Here is an 18,429-nt window from a genome sequence, read left to right as displayed (position 1 = left end):
GCCGGTTTTTCTCGTCTTATCTTGTATTTTTAAAGAATTGTGAGCGAACCATCCGAAGAAACATAATGCCAACTTCCAAGACTTCTGGCTTCTGGCCCCATCCACAACATGACAAGACCTTGTGGATACACATAGGCCACGTCTTTTTGTATTTCTTCCTTTTTTTAAATAAAAATTCTTGTGTCTACAAAATTGGGATTTACACATTCCTAGACCCCCCCCACCACCCAAAAAAAAAACAAACTCATATCGACAACAAAATTGGGTGTACACATTCCTAGAAACCCCAAAAACAAATTCAAATCTACATGAAAATCTCAAATTTAATCAAAAAAATTTACAAACATATGTGAAAAAATGTAAATGTAATGATATCATATGGTATGTGTTAAATAGTAATAAATCCTAATGAAAATTGTAAATGTAATGATATCATATGGTATGTGTTAAATAGTAATAAATCCTAATGAAAATTTAACACACAAAAAACACAGTTATCCAATCATTAAGTGGCACATGTCACTCTTAATTGTACAAGTGGATTGATATATCATACTTTTAGAAAAAAAATTACGTCGTACAAATTTAATTATACCTTGGACAATTGGTATTGTTCTATAGACAATTTGTTTTATGCACATATTTTTTTCAATCATGCATTTGATAATATATATTATACAAAATCTTATCACTTAGATTGAGCATGCCATAAATTTTGTTTAAAGTATGTTGTACAAGTCATTTTATATGCATGCATGTGATTCAACTTGTACAATTTAAACAAAGAGAGAAATTGCCATGTATCATTTATATACAATGTACTTCTATTACATTTCTTACTTGCGGCTTGCCGCGTGGCATGTTGCATATGTGGCAAGCAAAGAAGCCATATGAGAGGCGAAACATGCGACTAACTAAAGTGACCCCCACCACAACTTGCTGCTTTTGAATCATCATGAGACGTCATGAGAGGCGATGAGAGCCGGGCCAACCTGCACACCAAAGAATTAGCTAGATCGAGGTTGATTGGAATGTCCAGAAGACGAAAGTTAGTGAATAAAATAATGCCAATTTAATTTCAAGCAATCGCTAATAAGGAGATGAGATGAGAAGATTCTTATCACGTCGTGGGAGAAGCAATCGCTAACCATGTTGTGGCCTCAACTCTATTTCCCCCACGGGCATGGCCAAGGGGGATCCACGATGGAGAAGGTTTGGGGAGTGTGAGCTGTGGATCCAGGGGGCCGTTGAGTAATCGTAGGCCTGGCAGCGGCAATGAAGGCATGCCCAGCTGGTAAAGAATATTCGACCCAGTGAACACCGCCGTCATGAAGGTTCACAGCCTGAGATTACTACACTCCACGCTCCTAGAGATCACCCAAACCAGGCGTGCGCTCTTCATTAGCTGCCGCACCAGGGCGTGCACCTGACTGGTGCTCTTCTTCTCTCCAACCTCAGCTCTCCAGTGTCTCCACCGTTCGCGTCACCCAAACCAGGCGTGCACACTTCATTAGCTGCCACCCCAGCCTGGTCATCTTTAGAGGCATGCGCTCGACTGGTGCTCTTCTTCCCTCTAGCCTTAGCTCTCCAGTGTCTCCACTGTTTGCGTCACCCAAACCAGGCGTGCGCTCTTCATTAGCTACCCCCCAGCCTATCATCTTCAGAGGCGTGCACCCCAATGGTGTTCTTCTTGTAGATTCGCTACAATCAGCTTTCTCCATAAAGCTCTTTGTTGTCCGCAGACATCTTGCCACCCGTCATTACGGCACCTGGCTTGCCTTCTCTCCCAGTATTGGCAATCTTCTCTCCCTTTGTTGGCTACACCTTCTTGTAAAACGGGTTGGCTACCCGAGGTGGAGGGGGCTACCCCAGCCTGAGGGGATTGGTGAACTGTCTCGCTGCCCGAGCTGGAGAAAACTGCCCGAGTTGGAGGGGATTGGTGAGGCGCCCGAGTTGGAGGGGATTGGTGAGGCGCCCGACTGGCAAGACTAGAGGGGACTGCCGCCCGATTAGCTGTCGCCACCTGTAGCTCTATTTGCTGAGTGCGCCTGCGTTAAGATACCACTCGATTGTGCTCGATCGCCACCCAGGTAGGTTGTTTTGGTCTTTTTACTTGTATAATTTTTCATTCTGACTTGCAAACAAGGTGTTCTTTTAAACACATTAATTAGACAAGCTTTCTAAGTGTGGGCTAGGCAACATCACAATTGGGATGGCATCAATGAAGTCTATTTATAGCTTTACCATCATAATTTATTAGATATGGAGAACTTGATACTTGCTAGTCTATTTACAATTTTACCATCATAATTTATTGGATATGGAGAACTTGATACCATATCCAATAAATGATTCTAGTTTCCATCGTTTTAAAATGGTAGTGGGGAGGGGACTAGGTAAAGTCAAAGAGAAAATGCTGAACACCTTCTAGGGGTAGGGACTATACGTAAGGTTGAGAAAGTGTTGAACACCTTCCACACAAGAGGGTAAGACTAACAAGATAAGAAGCCTTGCTTGTTTGAAAAGGTATGACAAGAATGGATTTATGACACTTTTTATATACATGAGATGGCTAAGCCATTGTATTGCTAGTGTGAAGCTTTCAACAATCACCATGACACATTGTTGAAACTTGGGCAATTATGGGAGGTCCCACAAAGATCCTCCCATTTTCAACACCCCCACCTTTCTCGAAAGATGCAACCAATGTTTCCACAAGAGTGTGAAGAGAGAGAGAATCATTTGGGTATGTTCATGGTCATTCCTAAACCTTGAACTTCTCATTGGAGCCCTCACCATTTGAAAACAAGGTGGGATGATATGGTATTGATGTGATCTTTTTTACACCACATTGGAATCCTTTTCGTCTCCTTCATTTCGAGTTGGGACACATAGTAGGTACTAAGTAGTTAGTGGAGGGGTTTCGAGTTGGACACATAGTGCATGACATGGCTTACTATTATAAGTGATATAGTAAATGTAATATACAACAATGCAAGTGTCTCTAGCTTTTTGCATGCAACGTATGTTTTTTTTTTGGTGAGGGGGGGTCATAAATACTCAGAAGAAACAATCCTGATCATTAAAAGTGCCAACAATCCATGAAAGGGTGGCAGATAGGTCCATGGCAATCTGCGTTAGTAGTCATGAATGATAGCTAGTCTGGAATACCCAACGTCGAATAGCACTTTGTTGTTCCTCCTTTTCGTATTGCCTTTCTAATTCTTGTGAGATAGGTGTAGCTTCTATCATCGTAGGACTTCCTATTGCTTTGTGGATTCCCCATATTTAGAATGGCCAAACATATGCATGCGTGTAGCATGAGAGAGAGAGAGAGAGAGAGAGGAGTTCTAACATCATATGCAAGTCATTGGACCACATATGATCCATATGATGGCATTGATTTTTGTCGAGCACCCTTGTCCTTAAAAATCGACGAGTTTGGCATTGGACCACACTTGTACAATTGAAGCACTCCACTGCTTATTGTAGGCTCACCCATCTTGTTCTTTGTCCAGAGGGCATATCAACTAGTAGAGCTTGCAATGAAAAACAACATAATGAAAAACTAGTGTATGCGTCTTTTGTATGTATGAATGCTTAACATGTAAGTGGTATGCAAAAACCTCCACTAATATATGTGTATGTCTCTTTCATGTAGTTACAGATTTTCAAAAAGTACCTTCGTCAACCAAGGCTACTCTTGTGGCCAGTATGCAAACATAGGTTAGTCTCATTTGTGTTATTTGTAAGAGATCTTTAAAATTTTAAAAAGAAAGTGGAATCTAGTTTTTGTACAAAGTCTTTGAGCTTATGACTTCAGGTCGCTTCTATAATAGTAGAATAAAGTACAACCCCTTGTGCGGTAAAATGTAGCCAATATTTGACATTGCGTCTCCTGAAGAAAGTAGCGAAAATAGAGACATGAATGTTGTTATCATCAGCAAACAATAGAAGATTTGATTGCCAAAGTCCAGCCTTGATCTCCATGTCAGCTTACATGGATAGGTAATTCTAATCATTGTATGCTTCTCACAGTATCTTACTTGTATGATATCCGTTCTTTGGCTAAATTCATTTGTAAATTGTAATAGGTTAAGACATGGTATGATTTACCATTTGAGATCCTTGAGATCGACACTACAGGTGGACTGTGACTTTAAACTTGTGGATAGAGGGGGTGTGGATGTGGAGGCTAGCACAAACTCTATGAATCTTTTTGCCTTGTAAGTTTTTTTTTGTTGCATCTCTTTTTCAGAAACTTTTTTGTGTATGTCCTAATACTAAAGAAGTTTCATATAGGTGGATGGAGTACACATTGCCAAATAATGTGCTAGATCATGTGTGGTTCGTAGACAGCTTATGATTATCCTTTATGTCCTTTGAAGTTGATGATGTGTCACTTCAAAATTTCTTTGGGACCCCAGATCTCGGGAGCTATATGTTCACCTTTTTCCCGATCATTGATAGGTAATCCCACTTGTGAATTGTAAATCTTGAATGTTGCTAACTTCATTTGTATAGTTGCTAATCGTAATGGCACAGATCTCATTGGACCCTATTGGCATTCTACAATGGACACATTCAACGTGTCAATGGGTTGCCTAGAGAGCAAAGTGCAATCTTATTTTTTGATTCCTTATCTATGCACTGTTTGACAGATTACTTGCCATGTGTTTACAGGTGTAAATCTACTTTTAGTATTTTATTGTATACGTTGTGTGTAAAGAAGTAATCCCATAAGCTTGTAAAGATGGAGGTTATGTTATTATTGTAGGGTGTTTGCATTTTTAGCATGGCATAGTTCTCATCCTGTGGTACAGAGACTTGTATGTTGGAGACAGCCATGCGCAGTAGATGAGACATCATATGTTGCTAGATGATGATGTGGGTGCTTGTAGATTCTACATCTTTTGTATGATCATAGAGACTTTCACATCTTATTTATGAAATTCTACATCTTCTATATGAGATTCAACCTCTTTTGTATGAGATTTTGTAACTTTTGTATGAGTCATGGCTCATGTAATCTTGTCAAACGCAAGTTATGGTTTTGGGTTTATATTTTTCCATAAGTGTTGTAAAAGAGATGATCATTGAGATTCCACATCTTATTTATGACATTCTACATCTTCTATATGAGATTCAACATCTTTTTTATGAGATTTTGTAACTTTTGTATGAGTCATGGCTCATGTAATCTTGTCAAACACAAGTTATGGTTTTGGGTTTTATATTTTTCCATAAGTGATGTAAAAGAGACGGTCATTGAGATTCCACATCTTATTTATGACATTCTATATCTTCTATATGAGATTCGACATCTTTTGTATGAGATTTTGCATCTATTACTGACCACACTATTACCTCTATTGTAAAGTATTCTCAACTATTAACTCTATTGCTAATTATGTTTATTGACCTAAATTACAAAGTTGTATAAAGTAATCTCGGGCTGTGAAAGTAATCTCGGGAACCCGAGATTACTTTCACAGCACAATATTACTTAATGAAACAGACACCTAAGTGCTTTGTTGTGAAAGTAATCTTGGGCTGTAATCTCGGGTTTTCAAGATTACTTTCACAGCCTGAGATTACTTTTACAATAGAGACCCGAGTGCCTGTTGGAAAAGTAATCTCAACTATTAACTCTATTGCCAATTATGTTTGCTGACCTAAACTACAATGTTGTATAAAGTAATCTTAGATTGTGAAAGTAATCTCGGGAACCCGAGATTACTTTCACATCCCTCATTAAGTAATCTCGGGCTGTGAAAGTAATCTCGGGTTCCAGAGATTACTTTCACAGCTCGAGATTACTTTTACAGTAGAGACCTGAGTATACTGTTGGAAAAGTAATACCAACTATTAACTCTATTGCCAATTATGTTTGTTGACCTAAACTACAATATTGTATAAAGTAATCTCAGGCTGTGAAAGTAATCTCGGGAACTCGAGATTACTTTCACATCCCTCATTAAGTAATCTCGGGCTGTGAAAGTAATCTCGGGTTCCAGAGATTACTTTCACAGCCCGAGATTACTTTTACAGTAGAGACCTGAGTGTACTGTTGGAAAAGTAATACCAACTATTAACTCTATTGCCAATTATGTTTGTTGACCTAAACTACAATATTGTATAAAGTAATCTCAGGCTGTGAAAGTAATCTCGAAAACCCGAGATTTACTTTCACAGCTCGAGATTACTTAATGAAATGGTGCACTCAGGTCTCTGCTGTAAAAGTAATCTCGGGCTGTGAAAATAATATCGGGTTCCCGAGATTACTTTCACAGCCCGAGATTACTTTTACAGAGCAGAGACCTGAGTGCACTGTTGGAAAAGTAATACCAACTATTAGCTCTATTGCCAATTATGTTTATTGACCTAAACTACAATGTTGTATAAAGTAATCTTAGGTGAAAGTAATCTCGGGAACCAGAGATTACTTTCACAGCCCGAGAATGAAACGGTGCACTCAGGTCTCTGTTGTAGAAGTAATCTGGGGCTAAGAAAGTAATCTCGAGTTCCCGAGATTACTTTCACAGCCGGAGATTAATTTTACGATAAAGACCTGAGTGCACTGTTGAAAAAATTATCTCAATTATTAACTCTATTGCTAATTATGTTTATTAACCTATACTACAATGTTGTATAAAGTAATTTCGGGCACTGAAGGTACCATTGGCTGTATAAATAAGAGATTTAAAACACCAAAAACTTGAATTATTAGAAAGTTTCAAGGGAGTTAACGTAAAAATAACTCGGTTGGCATGTGTTGTGTATACATGAGCAAGATCCACCAAAGTAGCTTCTGAAACCAAGCTACCTCACAAGCTGCCATGCATCACCCTTGTACTACTCTGCCTCTGTACTCAACAAGGCAACTGTTGGCTGCTTCTTATTGCTTCAACTCACACCAGCACTCCCAAATGAGAACATAAAACCAAGCTACCTCACAAGCTACCATGCAGCACCCTTGTACTACTCTAGTGAGCAAACACCTCACTTTTCTCCTTCATGAAATAAACCCACACTTTTCTAGTGTAGTCATCAATGAATGTAACATAGTACCTGCAACCTACAATTGTTGTGCAGTCTTGGTCGGTCCCCATACATCTGAATGTATAACATCCAATGGCCTTGCACTGACATGCTTTTCATGTGGAAAAGCATGTTTGGCCTACTCACCAAGTTAGCATGCTTCACATACCTTATGCATACCGTCAACCTTAAACTTTGGCAGACCTGCACAATAATATTTTGGGCCTGCATAGACTTCAGTTGCTGTACATTTGCATGACCAATGCATTGACAACTGTTCCATGCGTAAACATGGCTCTCTTTATCTCAGGCATGTTCACATCCTGCCATTTTTGTTACCCTTTGTAACCAAGCGACACTTATTTTTGAAGTCTTTCACAAAACATCCTTGAGGATTAAACCTTACTTGTAGACCCTGCTCAAACCGACAGAAACCAGGTTCTTTGTAATTTTCAGAACATGAAGTACATCAGCCAAGTATTTCATTTTGCCATCTTGCATAGACAATGGCACTTTACCAACATGCGCAATGGGATGCACAGTATCATCACCTGTTTTTACATAACTTGATTTTTCCATTTTCTACATATCTTTAAACCACTAATAAGCATGACTGGTCATATGTGGTTAGAGGTGCCAGAATCCATATACCATATATCTTGAGATCCTAACACATCCCCTGTTATGGAACTAAGCATGTGCTGCATCACAAACATCTGCTCATTTCTGTCATCACCTCCATGTTTGCTAGATGATGCATGGTTACCTTACTGCAACTTTTCACTTTTAATGTCATTCTACTTTTTCTAGCAGTCCTTTGCCATGTGTCTTGGTTTGCCACAGTAATAGCACTCTATGATATTTGCATTTTGATTTCTTTGCCAACCACCTTGGCCTCTTTGGCTCCCCCCACCTCTAGATTGGCCTCTTCCACCTGTGTATGATTGCTTTTGTGAATCATTGGACTGTTGTTGTCCAGAATTCTGATTTCCTTGTTGGCCACCACCTTGGCCTCGACTACGGCCTCTACCTCTGCCTTTATGTGAATTAGAGTAGAAGGCCCGTTCCGATGTGTTCTTGCTTTGTGAAGAAGAATCCTTACCTAAAGCCTTTTCTTCTATGATCAACATAGATATCAAGTCCCGAAAGTTGGGAATATTCTCCCTAACTGCAATGGAGGTCTTGAATGGCTTGTACTCTTTGCCAAGCCCATTTAGACAGAAACTCACCAAATCATCATCCTCCACTGATACATTGATAGACCCAAGGGATTCAACAATGTCCTTGATATTTAAGGCACATTCATTGATGGACATGGTTTTCTTTTCCACAGTATGCAACTATTGCTTTAGCTACAACATCCTTACCTTTGTGTTAGTCTGGAACATCTGAACTAGATTCTGCCATGCAATTGCTGGAGTGTTTGCATCCTGTATGTGTCATAGTATCTGTGACACTAATTGAAAGCCAATACATGACTTTTATTATACCCTAATTTCAATCCTTGAATGCCTTTATATCTACAGGAGTGGCATTCTCCTCAGATAACTCTGGAGGCTCCTCATCGTCTCCTTCTACATAATCCCAAAATCCTTTACCCATTAGGAAATTGGTTATTCTAAATTTCCAGGCATGGAAGTTATTCTTATCCATCTTCTCACTAACAATTTGATTAATTCCATTAGACATGTTTTCCTGGCAAGCAAATAGATAACTTTTGTATGCAACCTGTAATACAACAATATCTCCTATAAACTGCTGCAGCGATACTTCAGCACAACCTGTGTGTTAACAAATGTGACTAGAGTACATGTACATACACCCAGTATCAATAATACATGTGCAACTGCACTTCCAAATGCACTGCTACACTGCAATAACCAGATTTCAAGCAAAAATAGTTCTCTACTAGAACTTCTAGAGAACCGCTGAAAATACCTTGCAGTGACGCACGAGGCCCATAACCTACCCGAAATGCGAATATGGCGAAAAAAACTCTGTTCAATAGGAAAATTAACCTTCCTTGTAGTTCTTCCCCTACGAAGATAGCTCCTCAATCAGAGATGTGTAGCTCCCAGAGCTATTGAGGGGGGGTGTTGTACCTAAACCAAGAAGGGGAAAGAGATGATGGTGCTCTTACCTGTGTAGTACCGCTTCCTTCCTTTCTTGTTCTTACCTCTTGCTTGCCTCTTTAGCTCTCACATGAACCTGGCTCTGATACCATAAAAGAGAATGTGGGGGAGAGGGAGAGCTTCAAACCCTAGCAAGCAAACACACACACATAAGAGAGAGCAAGACATAAGAAAGAGATGAATAGCTGAATTTTCTTCTATCTTCTTCTTCTCTACTCAACCAACATAACATAAAGATAAGAGTACACACTATATGGGTTAGTACTCAACTACTACAACATACAAGGGTCGGTCCATAATGTAAACCTGACTAAATGAGCTGGCGCTATAACTATGCCAGTCTCTAGTAATCCAAAATGGCTGTCACATAGCCTGTCATCCCACTGGCCGCATATCACCCATAATCTCACCAACCATGCTAGTGGTGTAGATGCGGAAGCTATCACCTAGGCGGGTCATCAATGTCTGCCCCGTAGCACTAGTTGAGCTCGATATCTCAACATATATCCATGAATACATTATGATAAAGTACCTTGTATATAAATGATAAATGGCAATTTCTATCTTTGTTTGGATTGTACGAGTCCAAATATGAATGTAAGATAACCTGTACAACATACTAAAAAAAATTTATGGCATGCTCATCCTAAGTGATACGATTTTGTATAATATATATATTATAAAATGCACGATTGAAATCAATATGTGCATAAAATCAAATGTCTATAGAACAATACCAATTGTCCAAGGCATGATTGAATTTATGTGACATAATTTATTTTTCAAAAGTATGATATATTAATTCACTTGTGCAATTAAGGGTGACATGTGCATGCAGCTCAATGGTTGGATAATTATGTTTTCTATGTGTTAAATTTTCATTAAGATTTATTACTATTTATCACATATACCATATGATATCATTACATTTACAAGTTTTTCACATATATTTGTAAATTTTTTACTTTTTGATAGTTTCATGTAGATTTGAATTTGTTTTGGGGGTTTTAAGGAATGTGTACACCCCAATTTTGTTATCAATTGGATGTATTACACACAAGATTTTTTTTAACAAAGATATAAAAGAAATACAAAAAACCAGTGATAATTTGACTCCAACTTTAATATTTAATGTGGCCTATGCATATCTGCAAGGTCTTGTCATGTTGTGCATTGGCCAGACGTCTAGCACCTTTTTAGGTGGTGGGAACTCGAAGATTCACTCATGATTTTTTAGGGGGTGGGAACTCATAGGTTTGTTCACTATTATTGGTGATTTTCTTGTAGTTTAATTGGGGCAATACCCTCTTGATGCTTCTAACAACAACGAGCATATTGATGCATTTTATACAGATCTCAAGCACGTCACATCACCAGCTTGTAACTCAGCCTATGTCCATTGGTTCGTTCAAAAGTAAAGGTAACAGTTCTTCTAGAGGTCCCCCCTCTTGGTCATAAACTACTATGAAGGTCCCTTGAAATCACATCCTGCTTTAACTCTAAATCCTGTAGAGGTCCCTACTCTTCGCTTCTAAACTGATTTCAAGGTCCCTTGAAATTTCATCCTTATTTAACTCTATATCCCCTTATGGTCCCTCTTGGGTAGGGTTTTCTATGATAGGGTTTATCCCAAAATACCTTAAAATTTCCCCTAATGGACTATTTGTGTAGTTGGTGAAAGTGGTATGATAAGATTAGCATTGCAAGTTCACCCCCACCCCCCACCCCAAATTGAAAGTTATGTCTAATGATTCTTGGCATCTTAGGCCAGCTACACTTCCTTGTGTATCCCTTGCATGATTATTCAAACTTAAACTAGGTTGATAAGAGGACCTCAGGTAAAACTCATTTCTAAAATGATTCTTCCTAGCTGTAAGTGCATTAATTGGATTGATTTAAGTTTGGATCTATCTTGCTTAGAAAACTCAATCTTTTTAAGCTCGTGGAAGGTACCCTAAGTATTTGTAAATCAAGATTTCAAATGGTCTCACTAAGTCTTGGTTTTCCTATAATCATATGCATAAATTGTATGTCATGTATTAAGACTTTTTTAACGTATGTTTCAATTGTATCCATGCGTACATTATGGTAAAGTACCCTAAATCTTTAAAAATTAATATTTCACATCATCTTAGTAAGTCTCTATATTCATATAATCATATGCATAAATTGTATGTTGTGTATTACTACTTTTTTAATGCATGTGTTATAGTTGTATCCATCCATACATTATGATAAATATAACATATATTATCAAATGCATGATTGAAAACAATATGTGTATAAAACAAATTGTCTATAGAACAATACCAATTATCCAAGGTATGATTAAATTTGTACAACGTAATCCACTTGCACAATTAAGGGTGACATGTTCCACTCAATGATTGGATAACTATGTTTCTTATGTGTTAAATTTTCATTAGGATTTATTTACTAATAAATTTATCACATACCATACAATATCATTACATTTAAAAGTGGTGGCAGGCCGCATGCTGGTTCTCTGTGGTGGGTGTGTATGCAGTGGTTTCTATGCAGCCGAGAGTGTGTGTGGGATTTTTGCTAAGCCCTCTTGTGCACTGTCTTTTGGATATTAGTTTTTCAAACCATTGAAGGATGGGACGCTATTATTGGTGATTTTCTTGTAGTCCCTCCTCTTGGTCTTAAACTAATGTGAAGGTCCCTTGAAATCACATCCCTTTTTAACTCTAAATCCTCTAGAGGTGCCTACTCTTAGCTTGTAAACTGATTTCAAGGTCCCTTGAAATTGCATCCTTATTTAACTCTAAATCCTCTTATGGTCCCTCTTGGGTAGGGTTTTCTATGATAGGTTTTATCCCAAAATAGCTTAAAATTTCCCCTAATGGACTATTTTTGTAGTTGGTTAAAGTGGTATGATAATATTAGCATTGCAAGTTCACCCCCCCCAAATTGAAAGTTTTGTCTAATGATTCTGGCATCTTAAGCAAACTACACTTCCTTGCGTATCCCCTAAGTGATTATGCGAACTTAAACTAGGTCGACAAGAGGACCTCAGATCAAACTCATTTCGAATGATTCTTCCTTGTTATAAGTGCATTAATCGGATTGGTTCAAGTTTGGATCTATCCTACTTAGAAAACTTTATCTTTTTGAGCTCTTGGAAGGTACCCTAAATCTCTAAAAATCAAGATTTCAAATCATCTCAGTAAGTCTCTATTTTCCTATAATCGCATGCATAAATTGTATGTTGTGTATTACAAATTTTCTTAATATATGTTTCAATTGCATATATGCGTACATTATGATAAAGTACCCTAAATCTTTAAAAATCAAGATTTCGAATCGTTCTCAGCAGTTGGTCTCTATTTTCAAATAATCGTAAGCATAAAATATACGTCGTGTATTACCACTTTTTTAATGTATGTTTTAATTATATCTATGTGTACATTATGATAAAGTACATTGTATATAAATGATACATGGCAATTTATATCTTTGTTTGAATTGTATGAGTCGAATTATATCCATATAAGATGACTTGTACAACATGCGTACATTCATGCGTACATTATGATAAGCTAACCAGTGCTTTGCACGTCTCCTCAAAACTCCAAATTTAAATTCTAGCCCTCCTCCTCTTCTTCCTGAACCTCTGAATTTGTGCCACATGGCAGCTTTGTGAAACTTTTCCTTTGTGATAATCAAATCCCTCTTCAAAAATATAAAAGATCTTGTTTCTACAAGTTTTGGCCTAGAGAGAGAAAATCTTCTAGAGAGTGATAATTCAGTTTTTAAATATTTTTGGATAGAAAAATATCTCATCTTATTAAAATAAGCTCCCCTAAAATAGAAGTTCAAAAAGATTTTTAGAAGGTGCATTAGAAATCAAGTATAATCTGTTCAAGATGCCTTATCCTAGGGGTCAAGATTTTTTTAAAATTTTAAATTAAGGTTCCTATGGACCAATAAGATTCATCCAAATGTAGGGAGGAAATAAATGAAAAAATAAAAGAAAAATCTCCCAAAAATGAGTAAATACTCACATAAGATGAAGAGTTGACTAAGGACAAGGTTAATAGTTAAAAAAGAGAGATATTTAGAAGAAATGATGCATTTTTGACACCTCAGTATGGGGGAATTCCCCTCATGAAGGAGGCGCCTATTTCACATCTGTGGGAGAGTTTTAAACTCCCAAATAATGATATATTTTTATCTCTCATCTCTCCTATTTCAACTAAATCCAAAAAGTGGACTAAACTGACCCAAAAATGGTTAAAAATTGACCAAACTGATCTGGAAAATTCTAGAATCAGTTGGCTTGGTTAGAAGATCACTTTTTCCTATAAATAGAAGACTTCTCCTTTGTTGAAGCTTAATAGTGTTTTTGCACTGTTACCCTACTTCTCCCAAGAGCCAAAAACTATGAATTTACTCATAATTCATTAGTTTTTGACCTTCCTTCTTCTAAAGATTGGTGGCCACTCTTGTTTCAAACAAGAGTAGAACCCTCAAACCATCAAGCCAAAGGAAAGCTCTCAAATTCCTTCGTAAGTTGGAGATTCTTCTCTTTTCTATTCATTTTATGGTTTTTTATGATTTTTGTCTTCTCTAAATTGAATATGATCTTATGCCTCATTGAAAAAAGGCATTCCTCTCTCTTCTTTAGTAAATCCAACCATTCTTTATCCTAGATGAATGATTAATGGATAAAATCAAGTTTTCATAATGTTTCTCTTTGATAAGTATAAAATGTTTACATTAGAATGATTTAAATTAAATTCTATTGTCATGTGTACAGCACATAGTTTATGCGCATGGTGCGTATTTCATGAACAAGTATGGATCTCTCGACATGTGGAGTACCCAAGGGATGGAGAAATCACATTATAAAGCAAGAGGGGTTTATTTCAAAAATACAAGACATGGAGGTGGAGCTTCTATAGGAGGCACACGTACAAACTATTTACAAGAGATGTTCAATTGGTTTTATCGCACAACCTTTGAAAGGGTATTGGTTAGGGAGCGGGCCCAACAATCTAAGCTTACGCAAGAGGCACGCAAGGCTGCAAAAAGTCATGCTCAGCTTGAATTGCAGACCAATGCTCCCCATAGGCATGGTGCTTGGCATGCACGAATGAGGAGACAAGGGAGGCGTTGGGTTGTGCACACACCAGCATAGATCTAGATGTAATAAGGCTAAGAAAATAAGTTTAGTTAGGTTTTTTTCCCTTAAAAAAACTATTAATAGTTCCTTCTCTCACTTCATTTTCATTTCATTTTTTTAGAGAGCTTGAGCTCAAGATCTACGTAGACACCCACGTAAGGACACCAGCACATCACCACGTTAGCATAGTCGTACATGGATATGGCATGCACCAAGAACACCGCACATGTTACCATGCCTTCACAAAACACAGTGCAAGGCACCCAACAACCACATACTAGTGGCGACACCACAGAAGAGAGTGACCCCTTGGATTCTAGGACACTCCGAATGGGATCACCAGAGTCCAACCCTTCTTCCACAACAGCAACATCAGTGCACACACATGCAGGCCCTTCTAGTGAGAGGAAGCGTGTGAAGAAGACCCCACAATGCAGCCACCCCAGAGATCAAGACAGAGAGGCAAATGATGAGCAGTTCGACTGGGTAACATTCCTACATTATTGCGCAGCACCATAGGTGGCAAGACCCTACTACCAGGACACAGTCCCCTACCTACTCGGGAGGAACTTGATACACAGGTACCACAGCAACAGGAGGAGGAGGATTTAGACTATGAGAGAGACCAAGAGGAGGTTCCTGCAAGTGCGGCAAGCGTAGAAAGGTCAAGCTCTTCAAGCCAAGGAAGTCCCAACCTCGCCAATGCACTACTCTCTTTGTCTCTTATCATGGATTTCCTGGTGTGGTTCAACCCACCTCAGTTTATGCTTAATCTATGTTTCACAACACCATGATTAATCCCATATTAGGGTTTTCAACATGGTATTAGAGCTAGGATGGGCTCTTGATGATGGTTTAATAATATGTACATTTTTATTATTATTAAGCATATGTTATATTTTCTTATGAGATAAAATTTAAGCACAATCTATTATCATTAAGATTGCATTCGCAAGGGTATGAAGCTACCAATGGAGTTACAAGAAGAGAATCTTGCATTTGGAGACTTGAAGCTGCCCATGGAAGCTGGAAATGAATATTTTTAGCAATGTAGAGATGTTGGAGATTGCATCATCAAGAGAGTGTTGTGCCAAGAAGGTTAGTATTTTGAGAGTTTTGACTCATGAAGTTTTGTTTGAGCATCAGAGAATGCTCAATTTTGGAAGGGTTTCTATGTGTGATGGGATGGGAGAATTCCATGGTTCTTTGCATTGGGACAAAGAGCATAAGAAGGTTCTAGCTTAGCCATACAAGGGATAAGCAATGTTGGGCTAAGCAAAGAAGCCCATGTTTGAGCACACCAAAAGGGGGTTGTGTTGTTTGTATATTTTTTTGCTTATGCAAGATGAGCAATGTGGTGCGGAGGCAAATGAAGGCGTCCATGATTGTTTGCACCAGTGGTTTTTGAAGATAAACCTTATGAAGCACCCTTGGAAGAAGTTGAATGCAAGGAAAATTTGCATGCATGTTGTAAGCTCAAATTTTGAGCTACACTAGCCATGTGGATGGCTGTATAAACCTCTTGAAAGAGGTTTGATAAGTGAGGTAAGAATATTGAAGGACTAAATGCTATAAGGTTATTTGTTGGTAGGAATTCTCACAAAGAGTTGAGAATTTGTGGGTGCCTTTGATTAAGGATGGCACTTTTTTGGTGTACACAAAAGGATGCAACATTTTGGAGCTTGGTCATCAAGCTTCTTGGAGAGAAGAAGGTTTCTTAGTTTTACCATTATGTTTTGGAAGCCATTCGATGGTGCCTTGGTGTAAAGGCTAATGAAGGGTGTGGACATCTCAGTTGGGAGGTATTTTTGCACATTGCAGAGAAATGCTCACAACAATGTGAGAAAGAAGATAAAGAATAGGAGCTGCGTGAAGGTGAACACATTGTTCACCTTGTGGCACAAGATTACAATGTTCACAATGTGGCACAATATTACACAATAGGAACAAGGTGAGCTAGCATTGGGAAGCCTGAGAGAGAAGAACTGCTATCTGCCACTAGTAGAGCAACTGCCTGCTACATCACGTGGCCATCTGAGTGCAAGCAAGGAAGACGCGACATTACAAGCAAGCAGCTGGACCGCTGATCCGTTGTGTGTAGCTCAAAGAAAAAGGTCGAGAGTAGCTACGGAAGCGATTGCAGTTAGAGAGAAAGCAGCAGTAGGAAAAGGAAAGAGACGCCGCACAGCAGGAGAGACTACAGAGGTGGAATGAGGAGTGCAGGTGCAGCACATGATGATGGTAGAGGGGGCACGACCTCCTTCACATGGTGATTGTACAAAACGACGACACAACAAGATCTGAATGGAAATAGCATGAGAAGAGCAACTATCGCACATAACTCTGAGAAACATCAGAGAGGTTCATGATTCGATGAAGAAACAATGGTTGGAGAAAATCCGCCTGATTTGATTGTAAACAATAGAGCACAGAAGCAAGCACGAGCAGGTCAAATCCGCCTGATTTGACTGTAAACAATAGAGCAGAGAAGCAAGCGAGCAATGGTCATTGGTTAGCAAGGTTTCCATGCAATATCAGAGCGCAGGAGTCGGGTGCAGAACGTAGAGAGCACCATGGAGAAGATGACTTGCAAAACAAAGGCGGGTCCTAGCAAAGACTACTCAGCCTAGAGAAGCTGTTGGTCCCGTAATTACAGATGCTCACATAGTCTGGTTTGGCGCTTAGCAGAGAAGGCTTGGCACTATGCAACTGCTAGCAATGATGTGTTATTGAAAAAAAACAAATTATGTTTCTTTATTGGTTCTTATTAAAGTTTTAGGGTTGATTCACACACACTTCATATTAAGACCTTGATCATATGCTTTTTAAAGTATAGTTGTAATTTTTGGATCTCTCTCACACAAGGACTTGTTTACAAGAACATTTGCTTTATGTATCCGTAATGTGGGTCTAAATCCATAGCCCAAGGATAAAATATCCATAAAATGTATGGCTACATGGCCATATCTCCAATTCTTGAGCTGCCTACCTTTGGAAGAGATATGACGCCAGACATTTCTACACACGAACGTCTAAAGGCATGAGCCAACCTAGAGCCTTCCCAAAGGTGGAAAACCTACTTCCATATCTCAATATCATGCGCTACCCACCTACAGTGCCTTGAGATAGTCCTAATGTTGAAGGAAGGAGAAAGAGAGACATGATACACCAAAGACAGCTCCCAAAAGTGTGTGAAAAGCACACCGAGGTTAGGTATATATAGGTGAGACCTAGGGTTAGGTTGGACAAACTATATATAGCTCCAACACCCCCACTCAAAGAAAGGTCTCTAGCTGTGGATAAAAAAATCCTTGGGGAGAGTAACAAGGGAAAAACCCACAGCCCCGATATATGCCTACCATTTTATTATTATATTTGAAGTGTTATAATGGAAATATTGCAAGTACAATGGTCTCACAAAGACCCTTCATAGCTTGTAGAGCAATAGAATGGTCCAAATAGATGTCCAATGAGATAGTATAGCAGCATCAACATCCAATAGTTGTCCAAATAGATATCCAATAGAATGGTCCAAATAGATGTCCAATGAGATAATATAGTAGCATTAGAATCCAATAGTTATCCAAATAGATGTCCCATAGAATAGTCTAAAAACAGATGCCCAATTATAGATAATATAATAGCATCAGCATCCAATAGTGGTCCAAATAAATGTCGAATAGAATAACACAGTAGCATAGTTGTCCAAATAGATGTCAAATAGAATGGTCCAAATAGATGTCCAATGAGATAATATAGCAGCATCCACATCCAATAGTTGTCCAAATAAATGTCTAATTGAATAACATAGTAGCGTCCAATGGTCATCTTGTCCAATAGTTGTCCAAATAGATGTCTAATGGAATGGTCTAAATAGATGTCCAACGAGATAATATAGCAGCATCAACATCCAATAGTTGTCCAAATAGATGTCCAATAGAATAACATAGTAACGTCCAATGGTCATCTCGTCCAATAGTTGTCCAAATAGATGTTCAATAGAATGGTCCAAATAGATGTCCAATGAGATAATATAGTAGCATCAACATCCAATAGTTGTCCAAATAGATGTCCAATAGAATAACATAGTAACGTCCAATGGTCATC

This window comes from Cibotium barometz, chromosome 8 (genome assembly GCF_041138505.1).
Source record: "Cibotium barometz isolate CiBa-2024 chromosome 8, ASM4113850v1, whole genome shotgun sequence".
In the NCBI taxonomy this organism is placed as follows: domain Eukaryota; kingdom Viridiplantae; phylum Streptophyta; class Polypodiopsida; order Cyatheales; family Cibotiaceae; genus Cibotium; species Cibotium barometz.
This window is presented reverse-complemented; position numbering follows the sequence as displayed.